We start from the raw sequence: 6,000 nt of genomic DNA, 5'->3' as shown, positions 1-6,000 counted from the left end.
TATAGCTAGGGTCTTACTAAATAAGTAAAGGTTAATAGTAACTATAATAAAGGTGCCTTATAGGTAAAAGAAGGTTAAATCCCCTTTTTTTTACTTCTTTTACACTTTACCCCTAAAGTTTAACTACTTTAGCTTTAAAAGCTCTATAATAATAGCCTTTACTACTTACTTACTTAGGTTAGCCTAAATAATTCTTAACTTACTAAAAAGTATATACTTAATATACTTATAGTTAATAGGTTTCTATAGGTAGTTAGACCTTTTATAAAGGTATTTAAAGTACTACTTTTTATCTTATAGTTTACTTTTTTTTATAAAGGTTATATATACTTCTATTACTTTATAGGATTTTATAGGCATTATTTATAGTAAATTACTTAGTAACTTACTGTATTTTCTTAGTGTTATTTACTGTCCTTTGTGTTATTTAGTCTTTATAAAGTTATTTAGCTTACTACTTGCCTAAGAGAAAGTAATTTACTACTTAATAGTGTATAAGAAGGTCTTAATTAAGAGAGTACCTTAGATCTTAGGGATACTATACACTTTAGCCTTTATTAAGGTAGTATACTATTCTCTAAGCTAAGTAAATAAGTTATTTATTAATAAAGTATATATAAGAATTTTATTATAATTATTATAGGCTATATTACTTACTATATTATAAAAAGAAGTATATTATTATTTAATCTTTAAAATAGTTATATAAAAGGTAAAGTTAATATTATTATTTAGTAATTATAGCTATATACCTTTTATAATCTTCTTTATAACTATAGTATTAACCTAGCTTAATAATAGGTTATTTACTTTTTACTATTTATATATCCTTAGCTTAGTAAAAGATAAATTACTTATAGTAATAATCTATTTTTACTTTATTACTTTATTATTAATAGTTAGTACTACTAGCTAGATAGGCTCTTAGCCTTACTACTTTACTTACTAGCTAACTAAGAGGTTATTCTAGCTTATAAAGTTAGCTTTATATTACCTTTAGTATTTAGTGTTTTACTTTATAATATATTTAGCTAGCGTAGGTACTTCTAGGTGCTCTAGGAGCTCCTCTTTACTATCTAGATTAATAAATTACTAGACTTTACGTTAGGTAGCATAAAAGTAAAGCTTTATATACTATAAGAACTAATCTTTATATATAGTTAAAAGGCTATAAAGGTAAATATTAATTAGTAGACTTACTATTACTTCTAAAGGCATTATAAGCGTAAAATAAAGTTAAAAAAGAGTATTAGTTTTAAGAAAAGTATTTCTAAGTGTATACTACTTTATAATAGTAAAGGTTATTATTACTTATAGATTAAGTTAAAGCTAGGCTTATAACTATTATTAAGTAGTATATTTAAGGGGTAATTTATATAGTTAAAAGTAGCTTATTTCTTTTATTTATAGTACTATAATCTATATTCCTTAAATATTACTTTACTTAGTAGATTCTACTATAAGTATCTATATTTAGGAGTAAAGGTTAGATTAATAAGTAACATTATTCTAGAGAGCAGTGTTAGTTAGTAATATCCTATATAATATATACTTAGATTTATTAGTAATAATCTTAGTTAAGGTACCTAATTACTAAGGAAAAGAATAATTACTAGTAGTACTACTCTTAATTAGTAGTAGCTATCCTATGCCTTAGGGTTCTATAAGATTAGTGTATAAGTAAGTAAAGGGTTCTTACTATAATTAATAATAGGTAAAGAAAAATAATAAACTATTACTTTATTAAAATAGTCCTTATATTAAGTTATATAAAGGAAGTAGTAAATCTTATATAGATTAAGTTTACTATAGTAATACTAGGGTTTACTACTTTTACTACTATAACTTCTACACTTGTTTATTAAAATAGGCCTATATTATTACTAGTTATTACTTAAGGTTTATAAATATTACTAGGCTTTATTTAGTTATATAGGTAATAGGTTACTATTACTATTTTTACTTATACTACTCTAGGCTAATATAACTATATTAAATATTATTTAGGAAGCTATTATATATTTTAATAAGCTTATTAAATATTACTAACTTATACTATACTTTTTTAACTTCTTTATTTATCTAAATATAAAACTTATTATTATTAATAATAGTAATAAGGTATAAGGTAATTTATTAATAGTCTTTAGGTATATAAATATTTTAATTAAGAAAAAAGTTATAAAAAATTAATAGTAGTATTTTACTAGTAGCACTAAAGAAGGCTTTATCTTATCTATTAAAGTAATATTAAAAGTCCTTTTAAAGCTTATAACCTATAAAGGTATATTTAGCCTATTTAGCTATATAATAGGTAAAGTAAAAGTAAATAATAGAAAGGTCTTACTTATTAAGAAGGATTTCTTAGCTATACTTCTTATAGTTAATATATTTTACTATAAAAGTAGATACCTTAGAGTATAAGGTACTACTAGATTAACTTATTATAAGGTTAGTTATTAAAGTTAATTAGTAGTAATTACTATATAACTTTTATAGTAGTAATTAAGTAGTAATTTTCTTTTTAATATAACTTACACTTATAAGTCTAGATAATACTAGGTTAGTTTTATATATATAAGGTAAATAAGAATAGTTTTCTAAAGAAATAAATATAAAGATAAAGAGGAAAATTAAATAAGGTAGTAATTATTACTACTTAAGTGTCTCTTCTTAATAGTACTATAGTTAGTATAAAAGAGATTCTTACTTATTAAAGAGGTTCTAATAGTATAATAGACACTATAGTGTTTCTTATAGAGGTAAAGTAGCCTTAATAATACTTAACTAGGTTAGTAGTCTACTAGGTTATAGTAGGCTAAGTAAACTTCTATAATAGTAAGCCTTATTAATTACTAGTTATTAGTAATAATTAACTATTAATTAATGTTAGTTTTTACTAGTTAATTAATAAGATCCTATATCTTATAATATTATAAAGGTTAAGAAAAGGTAGTTAAATTTATAGTTATTAATAGTTAACTAGTTAACAAGGTAAAGTAGGAGTATAAGTGTAGTAGTACCCTTGCGTGTAGGCAAGAGTAGGGATTCTGCCGGTAGGCAGTATGTCATGTGACCCACTGCCTCCGGCCGCATTACCCATATGCCAACAGATCTAGCACCACAGATGGAGGGCTTAGTCGATGTGCGCCTCAGCTGAAAAATGACCATTGAGGCACTCTTTTTGCTTCTCAGCATGCCTCCTTGATAATCAAACTGCAGCATGTGCCGAGTACGGTACCGTGGTAGCGCAGTGGATTGGTTGCTATTAGTGCTCATCATGCATCTGCAACGGCCCCTTGGGAAAACAAGAATTATTACTTACGACCGATAGATGTCTATAGCCTCCTGAACCTAGGGATGTCAATAATCATTAAGTAAAGAACCACCTGAGTGGGTATCTCTTCTACTAGGTTCCCCTCATCTAGAAGCGTCTCCTGCCTGATGCGTTCAGATGCGTCTGCCGAGTTTTTACCGACTAAGGACATCTACTATCGCAATCTCGTTTAAGGTCACAATCAACGGTAGCGGTTAACAGGCAGACACATTGCGGGTCTGCCCACGGGCCCCCGAAGTACCGCACTGCAACCAACATTAATTATATTAAAATAATAGATATATTCAGATATTCTGATTGGTCAATCCAGTTAATGTGGGTCCACTATATCCTCCGCGTTTTTTCAGGGTCAACCAGACTACCCACCTACGCGTAACAACAGTAAGTCAATAACCTATCGCTGCTAACCTATTGCCGCTAACCTATTGCCGCTAACCTATTGTTAACTACGTTATTTATCGCTAATTAACCCTTTACCCTATTATTATTATTTTCTTTATATTACTATAGTATTAGATATCCCTTTGTTAACTACTAGCAAAGCTAATATAATTAACGTATTAAATAATAAAATTATAACCCTCTAAGTGCCTTTACTGCCTAACTATAAGGATAATATAGTTAACTTTAACCTAAAGGACTTTTAGAAGAAGCTTAATAGTAAGAATATTCCCTTTGCTAGCTTACCTACCTATCTAACTATTTACTTTATTAAGACTTACCTTATATATCCCTAAGACCTAGGCTAGCCCTATTATTATACCTAATAACCTTACTACTTACTATAAGTAATACTTTTACTTTACTAAGCCTATAGAGGTAGGCGCTACTAAATTTAAATAAATATAGGCTTTTGTTAGTAATTTCTTTAATTTAACTAAAGCTTAAGGCTATACCTCTAGTAGTACTACTACTACTTACTATTACTACCTACTTTAGTTAACTAAAGCTAATAAGCCTTAAGGCAGTAAGGCTATAATAACCTATAACTATACTATATAGGTAGACACTAGTTACCCTATATACACTAAAGTTATTAAGTAATAGATAGGTAACTTTACTATAATAGTAGTTATTTTACAAGTTAGCCTAGGCCTTTATAACTACTTACTTAAACGCCTTAATTAAATCTGCCTACTATAGGGTATTAAAGACCTTACTACTAAGTAAGTTGCCCTTAGTTATTTACCTACTAAAGTCTACTATATACTCTAAGGCTACTTTAGCTACTACAAGGCTATTAAGTAGGCACTAGTAACTATAGGTAGCTATTAGCTTTCTTACTAGGCTATATATAATATAGGCTACTACTAGCTAGCTGCTTACCTTAACCTTTACCTTATTAGCTATAACTATTTATAGTACTTATAAGTTACTAAAGCTAAGGCTTATTACTACGCCTATAACCTTTAATTTTAGTATTATATAGTCTAATATACTAATAAGGTAAGTAAAAGGCTTATATAGGCCTCTAAGGCTAGCCTTATGTTATTATAGTAATATAGCCTTTTTACTATAATAGATACTACTTACTAGACTAACTAGCTTAGCTAGCTACTTTATATAGTTATAGTTAAAGATACTATAGGTAGCTAAATACTAGTTAGCTACTTTTTTACTAAAAAAAGTAATACTAATATTATTACTACTTACTTATATATATTAAAAGGCTAGGCTAACTAGTAGTTATATTACTTTTTTACTAATAATTTAGCTATTAAATAATACATTATATATAATGCTTTTTATAGCCTTATAGATAGTAAGATAGAAGTATTATACTTTCTTTACTATATCTACTATAAAAGAACCTTCTACTATTATCTTATAAAACACTTAACTAGCTTACGCTATATAATCTTTATATTAAAATATTACTATATAAGGCTAGGTTATTATAAATCTATTACTACTATAATAAAAAGTTTAATATATAAAAAAGCTACCTATATTAAAAATAACTAGCTACTAATACTTAACCTCTAGGCTAACTATACCTATAACTATTTACTACTACTACTTTAGGCTAAAATAACTAATCTACTTAAAGGCCTTTATAGCGTTATTAAGTATAGCTACTATTATATACTCTAGTAATTTAGCCTTTAAAAGGCTATTAAGTATATTAACTATATTAATAGTAAATACTTTACTACTACTAAGCTACACTTTATAAACTTTTATAGTAAAGTCCTTTATAAATAATAGGTCTTACCTTATCTTTTTTACCTACCTATACCTATATAAAAGTTAATTACTAGTAAACTTTATAAGGTAAAAGTAGCTACTACTAATAGTTTAGATTTATATTATAATATATAGGCAGGTAATAATAGGCTAGTATATAACTATAGCTTTTATAAGTAGTAGGTTTTACTCTACTAATATATCCTCTAATAGGCTATAACTAAGGATAATATTATAGGCGCCTACTAGTAGTAATAGATATAAGGCTAAGGTAAGGCTAAGTATAAGATATATAAGGCTTATAAGGTATACTATATACTATATATAGCTAACTATAAGGGTATTCTTATCCTCTCTAGGCTTACTATTTAGAGCTATATAAAGGTTTTATTAAATTAATATTATTAACAAGAGGAGGCCTATTATAATAAGCAACCTAATTACCTTACTTAGTATATAATATAAGTAGAGGAGGC

The sequence above is a fragment of the Colletotrichum navitas genome (assembly GCF_030913465.1).
Source record: "Colletotrichum navitas strain CBS 125086 chromosome Unknown LY79scaffold_50, whole genome shotgun sequence".
In the NCBI taxonomy this organism is placed as follows: Eukaryota; Fungi; Ascomycota; class Sordariomycetes; order Glomerellales; family Glomerellaceae; genus Colletotrichum; species Colletotrichum navitas.
Note: the sequence above shows the minus strand (reverse complement) of the source record.